At 44.7% G+C, this 20315-nt stretch overlaps 1 protein-coding gene across 8 annotated transcripts in view; it reads left to right on the top strand.

Annotated features, from left to right (window-relative positions):
- LOC110498654 (teneurin-3) overlaps window positions 1-20315 on the top strand; it is a 426574-nt gene that overhangs the window by 171164 nt on the left and 235095 nt on the right. The window lies entirely within an intron of this gene.

Raw genomic sequence — 20315 nt, forward strand, 5'->3', positions numbered from 1 at the left:
GGCTTACATCACACCCTGGTTTGGCACATGGAGGTACAGTAAGTCTTGTTTTACAGTAAGGGCTTACATCTCACCCTGGTTTGGCACATGGAGGTATAGTAAGTCTTGTTTTACAGTAAGGGCTTACATCTCACCCCTGTTTGGCACATGGAGGTACAGTAAGTATTGTTTTACAGTCAGGGCTTCCAGTGTTAGTGTAAATGATGTTTCCATGTTTCTGTGTGTAGGGAACATGTATGTGTTATATTATTTATAGTATTAATGCGGTCTTGAGTTGTTTCAGTATAGACTGGCAACGTGTTAAGAACATCAGCCTGCCTCCTCAATTCACTCCAGATGCTCCCATTGATCCGTGCACATTATAGGAGGAAATAAAGCACACTTTTGGATGTGCGTCTGTGTGTATCTGCGCCCAGCCTCTTTCATTTTCATTATGCATGGCCGCTTTGAGTCTCCAGCGCCGGCATTTTTTGAATTATCCTCGATGGCCGTGGGAGCAGAAACACATTTATTTATCTTAATCGGCACGGTGGCGAGGGAACTGTGCTTAAACAGGCTCACACAAACACACACACAACCACATCCCCACACCCGCTCCTCCAACTCTCCAGCCTGCACAGCCTGAATTACGTCTGACGGGTCTCCATTATTCAGCAGTCGGGTCGCTGGGGTAACCAATTCATTTACAGTCAGTTCGGATCCTCCCACCATTTCTACTAAACACTTTAAGAATTTGCAGAGGAGAGGCCCTACGTCTTTATGTGTGTATTTTAACGAGCGAGAGAGAGAGATAGCGACAGTGTGTGTGCGTGCGTGCGCGCGCGCGTGTGTGTGTGTCTCTCTGTCAATGTATATATACAATAAATGACAGATAGGGGGCACTGCGTTGCAGACACCGCGCCTCCATCTTAGCTCTCCCCCACCGGTGTAAAGAATATTTTGGAAGCTATAAACGCATTTCTACATTTGTTTTTGACACATTTATTCTATAACAGCCACCTTAATACAGACGTTTAAATTCAATTATGTGAGGTAAACATTAAAATGACAAAATATTTAAACATGTTCCTTCGTTTTCCTTAAAGAATTACTAATGTTATTGTCCCTGCTACAACAACAAAATACATGACATTTTTCCATTTAAACATTCAATTAAAATACTGTAGAACTCCATTCCTTCCTATGGAGGACATGCTCCTTCTGGGGAGTGCCAATATGTCTGTCTGTCTGTCTGTCTGTCTGTCTGTCTGTCTGTCTGTCTGTCTGTCTGTCTGTCTGTCTGTCTGTCTGTCTGTCTGTCTGTCTGTCTGCCTGCCTGCCTGCCTGCCTGCCTGCCTGCCTGCCTGCCTGCCTGTCTGTCTGTCTGTCTGTCTGTCTGTCTGTCTGTCTGTCTGTCTGTCTGTCTGTGTGCTCGCTGAGTCACAAAAGGGAGTTTTAATTCAAATTAGTTAATTTTAAACAAGAGGACACAGTCGGAGGAGCAGAGAACATAACATCTCCAGAATGGATCAGACCACATCAGTCTACAACACCTCACTTAGTGGAAGGGAGAGTCAGCGCCAGAGATGAAGAGAGAGGGATAGCAATCCTCCATTTTGAGGGAGAGAAATCGTATGGTACTGGTGATTGCAGTGTGTGTGTGTGTGTGTACGTTTCTGAGTGTGTGTGTGTGTGTGTGTGTGTGTGTGTACGTTTCTGAGTGTGTGTGTGTGTGTGTGTGTGTGTGTGTGTGTGTGTGTGTGTGTGTGTGTGTGTGTACGTTTCTGAGTGTGTGTTTGGGTGTGAGTGTGTGTGCTTGTGACAGCTGAATGGATAATGCCTTGGATTTTTGACTGGGGGGAGAGATGTGAGTGAAACCAGACTTTACAGCCATTAATATGGTCTAGTCCTAGAGGGATGTGTGTGTATGATATTTTGAGTGTGTGTGTGTGTTAGGGGGTTTCCTGGTTTGTGTATGTCAGGCCTAACCTTTGAGTACCCATTCGACTCAAACCATTTTTCACCTTTGGGCTCCTGTGGTGCTGAAATGCCTTCCGTAGCCCCAGTCGATGGAATTAGCTGCTGAAATGTGGAAACCGCGCGGGGACATCAGAGCCCTAATGGATCCTGTGAGAGACACACAGATCCATCACACTAAACAACCACCCCAAAGCGCCCCAAAGTCAAAATGGAGTCGTTTTAACCCTATAAACCCCAGGTCACTGTTAACTCTTCAACAACCCACTGTTGACCCCGGCAACAGCCGTCGAAGCCATCGAAGAGGCTGTTATTCTGAATGGGGGGGGGCTTACACCAACACACACTCCCCTATTGTCTTGACTCTAAGCCTATAGAGGATTTCTACATTAACATACTAGTGAGATTACACCGGACAACCCTGGTTTCTTCTCCGTCCGCCTCTTGCCTCGTAAAACCCTCTTAGTTTATAGTCCAGTCATAAGCATTCTCCCTTCTCTCCCCGGGACCGGTTGGGGTCCTCGGCCCTCTCGGCTCTGACAAAGGCGGCAACATAAAAACCTGAGTGATTGTCCGTGAGATTTGTGCTCCATAGAAGGTCCATTCCGGGGCTCATCGTGGCTCATTGAGGGAGCGGCCGTGCTAACTAAGCCTGTTGTCGGCCAGGACGCAAAGGCCTTGCTGGATTAGCGAATCCGACGTTGGCGTCCGCCTTTGTCCCCAACACACACATTCTCCTCATCTGTGGAACCCCAAGACAGTCGTGACCAACGAACCGTGAAATGGCTAAATTACGCATTCCGAAGAAAGCGCAACATTTGCGTTGCATTGTCACGGCGTTGCCGTAAGCCGCTTAAAGACTTCAAATGATTATACGCCGGCTTTTTCACGGTCGCCGTTCCTCTTTAGAGCCGGGAAATGATCGTGACAATCGTTCAGACGTTGTTTGGTTTTCCTTGTCTTTTTATCTTCTTCTATGGTGGTGTTCAGGCCCGGCTGCGCAGGGCAGTTCTATACTCTACAGATCTATAGAAGTAGGTTAGGGGAATACAAATACTCAGGGCCTGCACTGTTGCAAAGATTCACATCCAGTATATGCATAGCGTTGTGTGTGTCTGTGTTTATCCTCTCTTTCTGTGATGTTCTCTCTCATTAATGTCTATTCACATACACAAATCAACTAAAAGGAATGGATTTTAGGGGGTTTGTTTACGCTGGAAGGTTAAATGTGTGTTAACTCTCTCTCTCTCTCTCTCTCTCTCTCTCTCTCTCTCCTTCCTGTTCTATCTGAGCAAGTGGGGGCGCTGTTCTCACGGAAGAGTGTACTTCAAAACCACACAATTACACACAGACACACCACAAAGGTCACAGAACAACAAATATAGCAGATTGTCTCATATGGTCTCTTTCTCTCTTTCTCCCTCCCTCCCTCTTTCTCTCTTTCTCCCTTCCTCTTTCTCTCTCTCTCTCTCTCTCTTTCTCTCTTTGAAAAATCCATTAATGCTTCATTCACTCTCTACTTTAAATGGTTTCCCCCCATTTTCTTTGTTTTCAATTTTTCAGCAGAATAGTTCATAGCCTAGCCAATCGATTCCACTAACTAGGGGGAAGGAAATAGCAGTCGCAATCATCACAAGACGTTTTCCCCAGACCAGGTCTGATGTTAATCATTTTTCTCTGTCTATTTCCCCTCTCTGTCTATTTCCCCTCTCTCTATTTCCTCTCTCTGTCTATTTCCTCTCTCTGTCTATTTCCTCTCTCTGTCTATTTCCTCTCTGTCTATTTCCTCTCTGTCTATTTCCTCTCTCTGTCTATTTCCCCTCTCTGTCTATTTCCTCTCTCTGTCTATTTCATCTCTCTGTCTATTTCCTTTCTCTGTCTACTTCCTTTCTCTGTCTATTTCCTCTATCTGTCTATTTCCTTTCTCTGTCTATTTCCCCTCTCTGTCTATTTCCTCTATCTATTTCCTCTCTCTGTCTATTTCCTTTCTCTGTCTATTTCCTCTATCTGTTTCCTCTCTCTGTCTATTTCCTCTCTCTGTCTATTTCCTCTCTCTGTCTATTTCCTCTCTCTGTCTATTTCCTCTCTGTCTATTTCCTCTCTGTCTATTTCCTCTCTCTGTCTATTTCCCCTCTCTGTCTATTTCCTCTCTCTGTCTATTTCCTCTCTCTGTCTATTTCTCATCTCTCTGTCTATTTCTCCTCTCTCTGTCTATTTCCTCTTTCTGTCTATTTCCTCTCTCTGTCTATTTCTCCTCTCTCTGTCTATTTCTCCTCTCTCTGTCTATTTCTCCTCTCTCTGTCTATTTCCTCTCTCTGTCTATTTCCTCTCTCTGTCTATTTCCTCTCTGTCTATTTCCTCTCTGTCTATTTCCTCTCTCTGTCTATTTCCCCTCTCTGTCTGTTTCCTCTCTCTGTCTATTTCCCCTCTCTGTCTGTTTCCTCTCTCTGTCTATTTCCTCTCTCTGTCTATTTCCTCTCTGTCTATTTCCTCTCTGTCTATTTCCTCTCTCTGTCTATTTCCCCTCTCTGTCTGTTTCCTCTCTCTGTCTATTTCCTCTCTCTGTCTATTTCCCCTCTCTGTCTATTTCCTCTCTCTGTCTATTTCCCCTCTCTGTCTGTTTCCTCTCTCTGTCTATTTCCCCTCTCTGTCTGTTTCCTCTCTCTGTCTATTTCCTCTCTCTATCTATTTCCTCTCTCTGTCTATTTCCTCTCTCTGTCTATTTCCTCTCTCTGTCTATTTCCTCTCTCTCTGTCTATTTCCTCTCTCTGTCTATTTCCTCTCTCTGTCTATTTCCTCTCTGTCTATTTCCTCTCTCTGTCTATTTCCTCTCTCTGTCTATTTCCTTTCTCTGTCTATTTCCTCTCTCTGTCTATTTCCTCTCACTGTCTATTTCCTTTCTCTGTCTATTTCCTCTCTGTCTATTTCCTCTCTCTGTCTATTTCCCCTCTCTGTCTATTTCCTCTCTGTCTATTTCCTCTCTGTGTCTATTTTTCCTCTCTCTGTCTATTTCCTCTCTGTCTATTTCCTCTCTGTCTATTTCCTCTCTGTCTATTTCCTCTCTGTCTATTTCCTCTCTGTCTATTTCCTCTCTGTCTATTTCCTCTCTCTGTCTATTTCCTCTCTCTGTCTATTTCCTCTCTCTGTCTATTTCCTCTCTCTGTCTATTTCCTCTCTGTCTATTTCCTCTCTCTGTCTATTTCCTCTCTCTGTCTATTTCCGCTCTGTCTATTTCTCCTCTCTCTGTCTATTTCTCCTCTCTCTGTCTATTTCCTCTCTGTGTCTATTTCCTCTCTGTGTCTATTTCCTCTCTCTGTCTATTTCTCCTCTCTCTGTCTATTTCCTCTCTGTGTCTATTTCCTCTCTCTGTCTATTTCCTCTCTCTGTCTATTTCCTCTCTCTGTCTATTTCCTCTCTCTGTCTATTTCTCCTCTCTCTGTCTATTTCTCCTCTCTCTGTCTATTTCCCCTCTCTCTGTCTATTTCCCCTCTCTGTCTATTTCTCCTCTCTCTGTCTATTTCCTCTCTCTGTCTGGCTCTCGGATGAAGATTGAAGTGGGAATGGTAGGGGTCGGCCGGAGAGGCCGAGAGAAGGGAAGGCAGTGTTATTCAACCTCAGTAATCGTGGCTGTAATAGAGGAGCGAGTGAGTGAATATTTTATTTTTGTGAGAGTCTGGCTCAGTCCCGACAAGGCCAATTTAGCTGTTCTCAGAGAGGACAGAGGAGAGGCTGTGACTGACAGCTCTATTCCTCCTCACAGATAAATTGTGTCTGTGGTTAGCTCTAATGATAAGCGGATGGACATGTGGTCGGACAAACAGACTGACTGACTACCTGACAAGACTAAGGCTGAATCTTATCCTGGTGCCATTTAGAGGGGCTATGAGGTGTGGGTCGAGGTGACACGAAGAGTCCTCCCATACTTACACACTTGGCAGTAAGCCTGTGTCACTCCAGGCTAGTCTTACATGTGAAGCACCTCGCTGTGTGCGTGCGTGCGTGCGCGTGTGTGTGCGCTCAAGTGTCTACGTGTCAGTGTGCCCCCCCCCCCCCCCCCCCCCCCCCTTTATGTGTCTGTTAGCCCTCTCTCTCAGGAGACAGGAAGAGAGTTGCCAGGCGTCCCTTTACGACCGCCCTTTTATTGCGGCCAATCCGGTTAGTTAATACTAATTTATTCACGAGAGCACATCTGGCCATGTAGCTTAAACGGCGAACAGTAAAGTAAGAGGCTTCACAGAGCGCTATGAGCCACAGAGAGAGGAGGGGATACATGCTGTAGATATACTAATGGTCAGGACACACACACTCAGAAATAGACACGTAGTCATACACACAGATATTCACACGGGGATGTATTGGCTGTCACACACGCTCTCTCTACACAAACACACACACACACACACACACTCTCTCTCTCTCTCTCTCTCTCTCTCTACACACACACTCTGTCTCGCTCTCTCTCTCTCTCTCTCTCTCTCTCTCTCTCTCTCTCTCTCTCTCTCTCTCTCTCTCTCTCTCTCACTCACACACACACACACACACACACACACACACTCTCTCAGTGTCGGTGCCAGTGGATAGTAAAGGGGATAGTCGTCAGTCAATCACCTCTTTTTACACGTGAGTCACCCAGAAGTAGAGAGGTTACATTAATCTTTCAGAAATAAAAAAGACCTCCCTTCCGAAAAAAGTTCAAATGCAGTATGTGAAGTCGGCTGTGATATTTTGGACGTAGAGATTGAACTGCAGTTATACTGCACTGTAACTGCAGTACAACTGCAAAATGTCTGTATCATTTGGGACGCAGTATTTGCAGCATACTGCAGTTTGCACTCTGACTGCAATCTTCTTTTCATAAGGAATGTTTTTTTTTTTACAGTGTCAGCCATAGTAGGATGGCGCCCCTAGAGCAAATGAGGATTAAGTGCCTTGCTACAGGGCACATCGACAGATATTTCACTTTGTCTGCTTGGGTTTTGGAGCCAGCAACCTTTCGGCCCAACGCTCTAACCGCTAGGTTCAATAGGAAACGAATGGAGATGAAACTCCATCCATGGAAAGCTCTGTAGGGAAAATATGGAGATACTGTAGAAGTAGGGTGAATAGAACATGATAGAAAAGTAGATCTGTTAAAAAAGAAAGATAATACCGTAATCTATAAGATTAAAATCATGACAGAATGAATACCTTAATTAAATAAAAAAAACGAGGCTGAGATTAGTTTCAACGAAGCAATCTAACAAAACAGTTAGTTGGTTATTTATGTATTAGATCTTTAAACACTAAGACTGGGTGACCATATGTTTTGCTGACTGTACTAGGATTGGGCTAGAACGTTATTTTTCCCATAAAGGGAAACGGCTGTGGTGGACTGGTGATTAAGGAGGTATGTATGTGGAATTAAAGAGGGATATGTGAGGGATTTATACAAGATGATGTAAGATTCATTGGTATTTAATGAGGTATTCTCCTCTTGTTTGGAAGAGCAGGTTTAATATGTTGTCATAGACTTGTAATGGATGGGAAACATGGGAGGAGGGAAAGTGGAACCGCTCGCTCTTTTTTCTTTCTATTTCTCTTTCTCTCTCTCCATCTATCTTCTACAGTATATCTCTCCTTCCCCCTCTCTCTCTCTCTGTCTCTCTCTCTCCATCTATCTTCTACAGTATATCTCTCCTTCCCCCTCTCTCTCTCTCTGTCTCTCTCTCTCCATCTATCTTCTACAGTATATCTCTCCTTCCCCCTCTCTCTCTCTCTGTCTCTCTCTCTCCATCTATCTTCTACAGTATATCTCTCCTTCCCCCTCTCTCTCTCTGTCTCTCTCTCCATCTATCTTCTACAGTATATCTCTCCTTCCCCCTCTCTCTCTCTCTGTCTCTCTCTCTCCATCTATCTTCTACAGTATATCTCTCCTTCCCCCTCTCTCTCTCTCTGTCTCTCTCTCTCCATCTATCTTCTACAGTATATCTCTCCTTCCCCCTCTCTCTCTCTGTCTCTCTCTCTCCATCTATCTTCTACAGTATATCTCTCCTTCCCCCTCTCTCTCTCTCTGTCTCTCTCTCTCCATCTATCTTCTACAGTATATCTCTCCTTCCCCCTCTCTCTCTCTCTGTCTCTCTCTCTCCATCTACAGTGCCTTGCGAAAGTATTCGGCCCCCTTGAACTTTGCGACCTTTTGCCACATTTCAGGCTTCAAACATAAAGATATAAAACTGTATTTTTTTGTGAAGAATCAACAACAAGTGGGGCACTATCATGAAGTGGAACAACATTTATTGGACATTTCAAACTTTTTTAACAAATCAAAAACTGAAAAATTGGGCTTGCAAAATTATTCAGCCCCTTTACTTTCAGTGCAGCAAACTCTCTCCGGAAGTTCAGTGAGGATCTCTGAATGATCCAATGTTGACCTAAATGACTAATGATGATAAATACAATCCACCTGTGTGTAATCAAGTCTCCGTATAAATGCACCTGCACTGTGATAGTCTCAGAGGTCCGTTAAAAGCGCAGAGAGCATCATGAAGAACAAGGAACACACCAGGCAGGTCCGAGATACTGTTGTGAAGAAGTTTAAAGCCGGATTTGGATGCAAAAAGATTTCCCAAGCTTTAAACATCCCAAGGAGCACTGTGCAAGCGATAATATTGAAATGGAAGGAGTATCAGACCACTGCAAATCTACCAAGACCTGGCCGTCCCTCTAAACTTTCAGCTCATACAAGGAGAAGACTGATCAGAGATGCAGCCAAGAGGCCCATGATCACTCTGGATGAACTGCAGAGATCTACAGCTGAGGTGGGAGACTCTGTCCATAGGACAACAATCAGTCGTATATTGCACAAATCTGGCCTTTATGGAAGAGTGGCAAGAAGAAAGCCATTTCTTAAAGATATCCATAAAAAGTGTTGTTTAAAGTTTGCCACAAGCCACCTGGGAGACACACCAAACATGTGGAAGAAGGTGCTCTGGTCAGATGAAACCAAAATTGAACTTTTTGGCAACAATGCAAAACGTTATGTTTGGCGTAAAAGCAACACAGCTGAACACACCATCCCCACTGTCAAACATGGTGGTGGCAGCATCATGGTTTGGGCCTGCTTTTCTTCAGCAGGGACAGGGAAGATGGTTAAAATTGATGGGAAGATGGATGGAGCCAAATACAGGACCATTCTGGAAGAAAACCTGATGGAGTCTGCAAAAGACCTGAGACTGGGACGGAGATTTGTCTTCCAACAAGACAATGATCCAAAACATAAAGCAAAATCTACAATGGAATGATTCACAAATAAACATATCCAGGTGTTAGAATGGCCAAGTCAAAGTCCAGACCTGAATCCAATCGAGAATCTGTGGAAAGAACTGAAAACTGCTGTTCACAAATGCTCTCCATCCAACCTCACTGAGCTCGAGCTGTTTTGCAAGGAGGAATGGGAAAACATGTCAGTCTCTCGATGTGCAAAACTGATAGAGACATACCCCAAGCGACTTACAGCTGTAATCGCAGCAAAAGGCGCCAACAAAGTATTAACTTAAGGGGGCTGAATAATTTTGCACGCCCAATTTTTCAGTTTTTGATTTGTTAAAAAAGTTTGAAATATCCAATAAATGTCATTCCACTTCATGATTGTGTCCCACTTGTTGTTGATTCTTCACAAAAAAATACAGTTTGATATCTTTATGTTTGAAGCCTGAAATGTGGCAAAAGGTCGCAAAGTTCAAGGGGGCCGAATACTTTCGCAAGGCACTGTATCTTCTACAGTATATCTCTCCTTCCCCCTCTCTCTCTCTCTGTCTCTCTCTCTCCATCTATCTTCTACAGTATATCTCTCCTTCCCCCTCGCTCTCTCTGTCTCTCTCTCTCCATCTATCTTCTACAGTATATCTCTCCTTCCCCCTCTCTCTCTCTCTGTCTCTCTCTCTCCATCTATCTTCTACAGTATATCTCTCCTTCCCCCTCTCTCTCTCTCTCTCTCTCTCTTTCTCTCCATCTATCTTCTACAGTATATCTCTCCTTCCCCCTCTCCCTCTCTCTCTCTCTTTCTCCCTCTCTCTCTCCCTCTCTCTCTCTCTCTTTCTCCCTCTCTCTCTCCTCTCCCTCTCTCTCACTCTCTCTTTCTCCCTCTCTCTCTCTTCTCTCTCTCTCCTCCCTCTCTCTCTCCCTCTCTCTCTCTCTCTCTCTGTCTCTCTCTCTCTTCTCTCTCTCTCCTCCCTCTCTCTCTCTCTCTCTCTCTCTCTCCCTCTCTCTCTCTCTCTCTCTCTCTCTCTCTCTCTTTCGCTATTCTCGCTCTCTTTCTCTCTTTCACCCTCTCTCTCTCCTTCTCTCTCTCTCTTTCCTCCTCCTCTCGCTCTCCTGGTGTTTAACCTCCCATTATTATTCTTTGGTAAATGTCTCTGGTAAATGTATCTTTGGTAAATGTCTCTTTGGTAAATGTCTCTTTGGTAAATGTCTCTTTGGTAAATGTCTCTTTGGTAAATGTCTCTTTGGTAAATGTCTGTTTGGTAAATGTCTCTTTGGTAAATGTCTCTTTGGTAAATGTCTCTTTGGTAAATGTCTCTGGTAAATGTCTCTTTGGTAAATGTATCTTTGGTAAATGTCTCTTTGGTAAATGTCTCTGGTAAATGTCTCTGGTAAATGTCTCTGGTAAATGTCTCTGGTAAATGTCTCTGGTAAATGTCTCTTTGGTAAATGTCTCTTTGGTAAATGTCTTTGGTAAATGTCTCTGGTAAATGTCTCTTTGGTAAATGTCTCTGGTAAATGTCTCTTTGGTAATTGTCTTTGGTAAATGTCTCTGGTAAATGTCTCTTTGGTAAATGTCTCTTTGGTAAATGTCTTTGGTAAATGTCTCTTTGGTAAATGTCTCTGGTAAATGTCTCTTTGGTAAATGTCTCTGGTAAATGTCTCTTTGGTAAATGTCTCTGGTAAATGTCTCTTTGGTAAATGTCTCTTTGGTAAATGTCTCTGGTAAATGTCTCTTTGGTAAATGTCTCTTTGGTAAATGTCTCTTTGGTAAATGTCTTTGGTAAATGTCTTTGGTAAATGTCTCTTTGGTAAATGTCTCTGGTAAATGTCTCTGGTAAATGTATCTTTGGTAAATGTCTCTTTGGTAAATGTCTCTGGTAAATGTCTCTTTGGTAAATGTCTCTTTGGTAAATGTCTTTGGTAAATGTCTCTTTGGTAAATGTCTCTGGTAAATGTCTCTTTGGTAAATGTCTCTTTGGTAAATGTCTCTTTGGTAAATGTCTCTTGTAAATGTCTCTTTGCTAAATGTCTCTGGTAAATGTATCTTTGGTAAATGTCTCTTTGGTAAATGTCTCTGGTAAATGTCTCTTTGGTAAATGTCTCTGGTAAATGTCTCTTTGGTAAATGTCTCTGGTAAATGTCTCTTTGGTAAATGTCTCTTTGGTAAATGTCTCTGGTAAATGTCTCTTTGGTAAATGTCTCTTTGGTAAATGTCTCTTTGGTATATGTCTTTGGTAAATGTCTATTTGGTAAATGTCTCTGGTAAATGTCTCTTTGGTAAATGTCTCTGGTAAATGTCTCTTTGGTAAATGTCTCTGGTAAATGTCTCTTTGGTAAATGTCTCTTTGGTAAATGTCTCTTTGGTAAATGTCTTTGGTAAATGTCTCTTTGGTAAATGTCTCTTTGGTAAATGTCTTTGGTAAATGTCTTTGGTAAATGTCTCTTTGGTAAATGTCTCTGGTAAATGTCTCTGGTAAATGTCTCTGGTAAATGTCTCTTTGGTAAATGTCTCTTTGGTAAATGTCTCTGGTAAATGTCTCTTTGGTAAATGTCTCTTTGGTAAATGTCTTTGGTAAATGTCTCTGGTAAATGTCTCCTTGGTAAATGTCTCTTTGGTAAATGTCTCTTTGGTAAATGTCTCTTTGGTAAATGTCTCTTTGGTAAATGTCTCTTTGGTAAATGTCTCTGGTAAATGTCTCTTTGGTAAATGTCTCTTTGGTAAATGTCTTTGGTAAATGTCTCTGGTAAATGTCTCTTTGGTAAATGTGTCTGGTAAATGTATCTTTGGTAAATGTCTCTTTGGTAAATGTCTCTGTTAAATGTCTCTTTTGTAAATGTCTCTGGTAAATGTCTCTTTGGTAAATGTCTCTGGTAAATGTCTCTTTGGTAAATGTCTCTCTGGTAAATGTCTCTTTGGTAAATGTCTCTGGTAAATGTCTCTTTGGTAAATGTCTCTTTGGTAAATGTCTCTTTGGTAAATGTCTCTGGTAAATGTCTCTTTGGTAAATGTCTCTGGTAAATGTCTCTTTGGTAAATGTCTCTCTGGTAAATGTCTCTTTGGTAAATGTCTCTGGTAAATGTCTCTTTGGTAAATGTCTCTTTGGTAAATGTCTCTGGTAAATGTCTCTTTGGTAAATGTCTCTGGTAAATGTCTCTTTGGTAAATGTCTCTGGTAAATGTCTCTCTGGTAAATGTCTCTTTGGTAAATGTATCTTTGGTAAATGTATCTTTGGTAAATGTCTCTTTGGTAAATGTCTCTTTGGTAAATGTCTCTTTGGGATTTTCCCTCCAGCAGAAAGGTGTGTTCATCTTCTCCTCTAGAAGACATGTTTATGGTCCCTTCTTTCTCTCATGGATATTTTCCTATTAAACACTCTGACTGTGAGAGAGGCCTTGCTACTCTGTTCTCACTGATCTGACTGTATGTGTTGTTGAGTGTGTTTGTGCGGATGTATGTTTTGAATGTGTATGCCCGTGCATACATTACTGTGTGTGCGTGTGCGTGTGTGTGTGTGTGGTTTGAATGTGTATGTATGTGTTTTTGTGTGAAGTCTTTGTGTGAATTTGTGTGGGTGTGATCACCTGCTGTCTGGCTAGTAGCGGTCGGGGGGCAGTAATGGCGGGCCCCGACGCCCTGCAGAGAGAGCTTAGCTTCTCTACGAGGGCCGTAAAAACAGTGGGACCCCTCATTACTCTGAATGGAACGGTCCAACCCGGCCGGGCCTACTTCACAATCATGATGATTGTTGTTATTTAGAACCCCAACCGGGGGAGGGTGGCATGGTGGTGCGCACCGGGTACATTTTTCTGACAAGGCTCACAATTATCCGAAGGATCCCGCGGATTCATGACATGCAACCGAGCAGAAGAGAATTGGGAAAGCATGCCCTCTTTTGGGGGGGGGGGGGGGGGGGGGGGGGGGGGGTCCTGTCGTTTTCCCGTTCTTTTTTTACCCCAGCATTCTTTTCTTTTTTCTCTCTGTGTCTCAGAGGTCTGTGGACTGGCACCGCAGGGTGCCGATAGGCTGAATTCCCGAGGCTTAGGGACCTTTTCTCACCCCGCTTTGCCCACTCACTCGTACACACACATAAGTGAAACAGACACACACACACACAGATGCACACACACACACGGGCACACATATGCGCACAGACACATGCACGCATACATACACAAATAAGCACACAAGGCATGCATACGCACACACACACCCATACACACACACACTAGGGTCACCCTGGGGAGTCTGAGCAACAGGAGCAGCTGAAACTCAGGAGGTATCAACCAGCATCAGCCCCTCCTGTAGTCTGCCTCCCCCTGGCTCCTATAGAAGCTGTGTTGTGTGGGGCTGCATGGGGTAGGCTCACTAGGCACACACGACAGAGTGCTGGAGGAAAGACAGCAGGAGGACAGAACAAGAACCCCTATCTACTCCATATTAACAGTGTGGTAAACAATCCCTACCAGACAGCAGGGAGACGTGGGGCAAGAACAGATGGCGGTGCTGCTCTGAATATATAGGATGAAAACACTTTAGGTGGTTGAAAAGCACCCTGTGTGTACCTGCTCTTGCCTTTAGGGAGGTGACTTTATTTTGCCCTGTAGGTTAGTCCCTATGGTTGTGTCCGTCCTCTCTCTCTTTCCCTCCATGCTGTTAGTCCCCCTCTCCCACCATCCGTCCTCTCTCTCTTTCCCTCCATGCTGTTAGTCCCCCTCTCCCACCATCCGTCCTCTCTCTTTCCCTACATGCTGTTAGTCCCCCTCTCCCACCATCCGTCCTCTCTCTCTTTCCCTCCATGCTGTTAGTCCCCCTCTCCCACCATCCGTCCTCTCTCTCTTTCCCTCCATGCTGTTAGTCCCCCTCTCCCACCATCTATCCTCTCTCTCTTTCTCTCCATGCTGTTAGTCCCCCTCTCCCACCATCCATCCTCTCTCTTTCCCTACATGCTGTTAGTCCTCCTCTCCCACCATCTGTCCTCTCTCTCTTTCCCTCCATGCTGTTAGTCCCCCTCTCCCACCATCCGTCCTCTCTCTCTTTCCCTCCATGCTGTTAGTCCCCCTCTCCCACCATCCGTCCTCTCTCTCTTTCCCTCCATGCTGTTAGTCCCCCTCTCCCACCATCCATCCTCTCTCTCTTTCCCTCCATGCTGTTAGTCCCCCTCTCCCACCATCCGTCCTCTCTCTCTTTCCCTCCATGCTGTTAGTCCCCCTCTCCCACCATCCATCCTCTCTCTCTCTGTTAGTCCCCCTCTCTCTCTTTCCCTCCATGCTGTTAGTCCCCCTCTCTCTCTTTCCCTCCATGCTGTTAGTCCCCCTCTCTCTCTTTCCCTCCATGCTGTTAGTCCCCCTCTCTCTCTTTCCCTCCATGCTGTTAGTCCCCCTCTCTCTCTTTCCCTCCATGCTGTTAGTCCCTCTCTCTCTTTCCCTCCATGCTGTTAGTCCCCCTCTCTCTCTTTCCCTCCATCCTGTTAGTCCCCCTCTCTCTCTTTCCCTCCATGCTGTTAGTCCCCCTCTCTCTCCTCCCTTTGTCCATCCCCCTGTCCCCTGATCCATTATTTTAACGACTCTCCAAGCGAAGTGTGTCTGTGCTAACCAGCAGCAGTGTGTGTGTAAGGGATGACATCATTAAATGGCCCAGTGGTTTGATATGCTGCTGTGGCATTACTGTGGAGGAAAATACAGAAGATGATCCATTTCTACCCAGAGAGGCCGGAGAGAGCCACACACACACAGACACACACACATGAACACACACACACACACACACACACACACACACACAGACATACACACACACACATACACAGACACACACACACAGACATACACACACACACATACACACACACATGAACACACACACACAGGGCCTCTCTAAGGATGAGAAGATATTGACTGCTTGCTGTCGCCCTGCCTGCATATATGTATCAGCCTTATTATTGGTGTTATTTATATACCAAGGGGAAAGGGACATAGGGAGAGCTCCCTGTTCAAACAAAGTCCCCTGCAGTAATTCTTTAATTCCATATAGATGTGGTAGAGAGGTCAATGGAACGCAGACCGTGGGGGATAGAAGGACGCCGGACTGATCTAACCAAGTGGATATTGGTCAAATCCGTCATGACCGATGTATTGTAAAAGGCCCACAATGTGGCTACTAAAGTTCGATTTGGATATTTTGGCTGTTTTCGCTGCATAACATTTAGAAGTAGTCCCTTTTCAGGTTTAGAAGAAGTGACTGCTAAATGCTAACTCCCATTCGTATAAGCTGGTAGCATAGCTAGCATACAGAGATCGGTGGTGGTAATCAGTTGTTTTTAAACTGTAATGCAGTTGACTGGTAACGATGACATGAACATGTGTTGGGGTTGACATCCATACAATCATTATACTGCACATATAAACAATATCCTAAATGTAGGCTAATTTTTCTGGGGGGGGGGGGGGGGGGGGGGGAATTAGGAGATTCAGGATCTTTTCCCCAATGCATCTTTCCCCACGCGTTTCCATGGCAATTCCATTGTTTTGGTTGAGTTCCATGGACATCTTTACCGCGTCTGGCTGGGAGAGACTGCGTGGCTGGTGTTCACTCAATTAGAGCTGCCGCAGACTGTAAAGAGGAGAGGATAGTGGGTGGGTGTGTGTGTGCGTGCGTTCACGTGCGTGCATGTTCCATGTGTGTGAAGATGCTATAGGCACCGGAGTAATGGAGAAGAGTGAGTTGCTGTTGTCCTAGCTAAACGCTCAGCATGTACAGGCCTGAATAGGATCAACGCGGAAAGCTAAGGCAGCTATGTTCTTAGCTGTAGGTTATAGGAGTGCAATCCAAACGAAATGTTATTCACCGAAGTAAACCAAATAGTGAAACATTCAGAGAGATATTCAGTTTAGGTTCCCAGGTTAATCGTGTTTTTTTCCCTCCCCGATATGAATGATGTATTAAGAATGTGTGAAACAGATTGCTCCATATTCAATATCACAAAAGATAACCTTGAACCCCACTTACCTATTTTCCCAATGAATGGGGATTGTTAGCCTTAGTCATATTCAAGGTTGGAAGAGAAATTGCCTCCCGTCAACACAAATAGTCTCTTATTTTCACATTTCTACATGGTACATTCTGCCTAAGAGGGGTTAGGAAGAAAGGGACAAAAATACTTGCACACCAGGAATCTCTGCTAGCAAGTAGCGTCTTTGCTAATTTATACAGGTAGTTTTCACTGACACGTATAGTCTAACATTAGCACTGATGGACAGATGTGAAAGAGGAGGGATTTACACTCTCTCTCTCTCTACCTCCGCTTCCGTCATCACTCCTTATCGTCTCTCCATGTCTTCCTCTGCGTTAGCAAAGCTGTTAGCGCCTGAGTCGTGTGCTCATCTGCCACATCTTCCTCTTTTGAATGAACTCTGTCTACAATTCCTGTTTAAATAAAGCTGCGCTAATTCGAATCTAATTATGCGGCGAGTGGGATATTGATGTTTGTGTCAAAGCGACAGCTAGGTACACTCATGAAACCTTAACAACTTCACTCAGGCGTTAGCTGTGTCCCTAATGGCCCCCCCGTTCCCTGTATAGGGTGTAAGTCCCATAGGGATCTGGTCAAAAGTAGTGCACTATGTAGTCATTGACTCGAGACTCATTTTTCCAAAATCACTGAGTCATCTGCACTGATCAGAACGACTCAACCCGTTTTCCCCCGTCAGTCCTGGACAGAGGAATTCAGTTGAATGTCTGACGTCGAATGTGGACCCGAGCTTTTTTAGTTTCAGCGAACTAATGTTTTTTTCTTCTTCTCTTCTCCTTCCCTCTCTCCCTCGCTCTCCGGTGACCTCCTGGCCTCCTGCGGTGCGTTCTGGGTAACAGGTAAGTCCCAGGATGCCGTTTACTCCACTTTGTATGCCTTTTTCAGGATGTAGTTGTTGTTGTTGCGGAACGCTTCCATTTAAGAGAGAATCAGTAGAGCTATAGAGAGGTGGATGTAAACTCTCCACTGGGCCCTGCGACTTTGGCACTCTGACTCAAACTCACGTTTCCAATCATTGAGTCATTCCCATTCACACCAATGGTTCTTGTTACCTCGGCATACTCAGAGTAGAAAGTGGAAGGCCCCGGTCTCTCCTCCCAACTCTGAAGGCCATAAAGGAAAGATGATTACGTTTCATGAATATTGTACCATATTCAGAATCACTCTGTATATTACATCTCTGACTATGTCCTCCTTGGACCTGAGTAAAATCAATATCCCATGGTCCCGTATTGGGGCTGGTATTCATATGGCAGCCATGATGTTATAATATGATTATATTTATGACCTGGCTTCCCATCATAAATCAGCATCTTTAGGAAATTAGAGGGAGTGGTTTAAAATAGTTGTGTGTGTTTGTGTGTGTTTGTGTGTGTTTGTGTGTGCCTTCGTGTTCTCCACAAGTATCTGCTGTCTGTTTGTGATCAGGCAGTGCCCTGGCCACCCCCGCTGGGCCGTTGCCAGCTGCTGTTTGGCTGTTGTGTTTCTAAACCATCTGAGAGCCTCCTGAATAACAGTCAATTCATCTGAAACGCCACTAAAAGAGCACTCCAATACAAAACATTACTTCCACTGCTGCTTCATCTCAAATGGCACCCTATTTCCTATACAGTGCACTACTTTTGACCAACGCCCTTATGGGTAGTGCACTATATAGGGAACAGGGTACCATGTGGGACAGAACTGCTCTCTCTCTTTCGCCTTTGGCTGGAATTAAGTCTCAACTGTTCAGCAAGCTATCTGCTAATCAAATGTAACCTCTCTGTTTACGGCCGGGGGGGGTGGGTGGGTGGGTGGATGGGTGGGGGTGTGTGTGTGTGTGTGTGTGTGTGTGTGTGTGTGTGTGTGTGTGTGTGTGTGTGTGTGTGTGTGTGTGTGTGTGTGTGTGTGTGTGTGTGTGTGTGTGTGTGTGTGTGTGTGCGCGCATGTATGCGTGCGCTAATTTGTCATGTGCGTGTCCATTCGTCTGTGTGTGTGTGTGTCAGCTCCAGCCAGCGGTGATCTAACCGTGTGGGCTGTGTCCAATAAGAGGTCACTATGGGGTTAGATTAATCAGATGGCCCTGCACTGGCCCCCAGACCCCTGGCTCCTCGCCTACAGGACTACAGCCAGGTGTTGGCCCCTGGAGGTCACTATCACACACACACACACACACACACACACACACACACACACACACACACACTACTGGATTTCATTCAATATCATCACTGATTCAGTCTTTTTCAATCATTTCAGTGCAGTTCCCTTCATCCTGTTGAACAGCACCAAGGGCCAGTGTTGTGCTCGTCTTAGTCACTGGAATAGTGTCTGTGGGAGAGAGTTTACCCAGCAGTGTGTTAGTTATAGTCACTGGTATAGTGTCTGTGGGAGAGAGTTTACCCAGCAGTGTGTTAGTTATAGTCACTGGTATAGTGTCTGTGGGAGAGAGTTTACCTAGCAGTGTGTTAGTTATAGTCACTGGTATGGTGTCTGTGGGAGAGAGTTTACCCAGCAGTGTGTTAGTTATAGTCACTGGTATAGTGTCTGTGGGAGAGAGTTTACCCAGCAGTGTGTTAGTTATAGTCACTGGTATAGTGCCATTGGGAGAGAGTTTACCTAGCAGTGTGTTAGTTATAGTCACTGGTATAGTGTCTGTGGGAGAGAGTTTACCTAGCAGTGTGTTAGTTATAGTCACTGGTATAGTGTCTGTGGGAGAGAGTTTACCTAGCAGTGTGTTAGTTATAGTCACTGGTATAGTGTCTGTGGGAGAGAGTTTACCCAGCAGTGTGTTAGTTATAGTCACTGGTATAGTGTCTGTGGGAGAGAGTTTACCCAGCAGTGTGTTAGTTATAGTCACTGGTATTGTGTCTGTGGGAGAGAGTTTACCCAGCAGTGTTGATGATGTGGTGATTCTGCTCTTCAAAGCCCAGGTGGGGTGCTGTGTCCATACTGACCTGCTGTTGGCAGCTGGGTCTCTGTAAACACCAGCCACAGTAATCCTCTAGGGAGGGAGGGACGAGAGAGCAGTACAGACACACACAAACACACACACACACACCTTAACTGTCAATCACTCCCCAAGCCACTGAGGTGACAGAGGTGACACAAACAGCATCACAGTCACCATGGTGTTGTGATTTCCCATTCTCCTCTCCTCCTCTTCTCTCCTTCTCATATTCTGCTCTCCTTCTCCTCCTCTGCTCCTCAGCAATTCCCCTCCATTCCTCACTATTTTCTCATGGATCCAACCAGTGCAAACGAACAGCTGGCTGAGATGCTGAATTAAAGATGGCTAAATAAATATTACATGTTAAGTGCAGTTTCGACTGGGGAGGAGAAGGGTGGCGTATTGAGCGAGACAGGATATGCCTTTCTCAGAAGATGATGTTTTTTTTTTTTGACAGAACACCCATGCTGAAGGATATTATAATGCATAGAGGGTCCAGATTTGGTAGACGTACGGTATAGTATACCACTGTTTTACATGGGGGATCCAGACCCTGGGATATAAGGACTTTGGGGTAACTCTTTACTTTACAGAGGCTGAAGCTAACTCGGTAGCTTTAGAGTAAAGTACAGTACATCCATTGTTTTAGACAGGACGTCTCCCTCTTAGCTAAGGATTAACGATACAGCTAGTAATGTGAAGTATGGTTTTACATATGGTACTATGGGACTGTTTTAAGCAGGATATCTCTCTCTGCCAGGTTCAGTACAGCCACACTACATTACAGTCCAATCAGCCTGTCTATTGTCTGACTAATAGAACTGAGTTTCCAGCCACTCCAACAATACTGATAAACAGACATAACACTGTATTATGGCTCCCCCCAACACACACACACACACACACACACACACACACACACACACACACACACACACACACACACACACACACACACACACAGTGCCTCAATATCTGCCATGTGCTTTCCAGCAGAATCTCCTGCAGTGCAGTGTAATGTAATCTGCACTTGAGGGGATGATTGTGTTTAGTAGTGTAGGCATGTGTGTCTTTGTTGTGTTACTGTCCAAGATTTGTGTGCCTGTGTGCGTTTGTGCAATTGTTTGTGGGCGTGCGCGGGCGTGTGCGTGCGTGTGTGC

The sequence above is a fragment of the Oncorhynchus mykiss genome, chromosome 19 (assembly GCF_013265735.2).
Source record: "Oncorhynchus mykiss isolate Arlee chromosome 19, USDA_OmykA_1.1, whole genome shotgun sequence".
In the NCBI taxonomy this organism is placed as follows: Eukaryota; Metazoa; Chordata; class Actinopteri; order Salmoniformes; family Salmonidae; genus Oncorhynchus; species Oncorhynchus mykiss.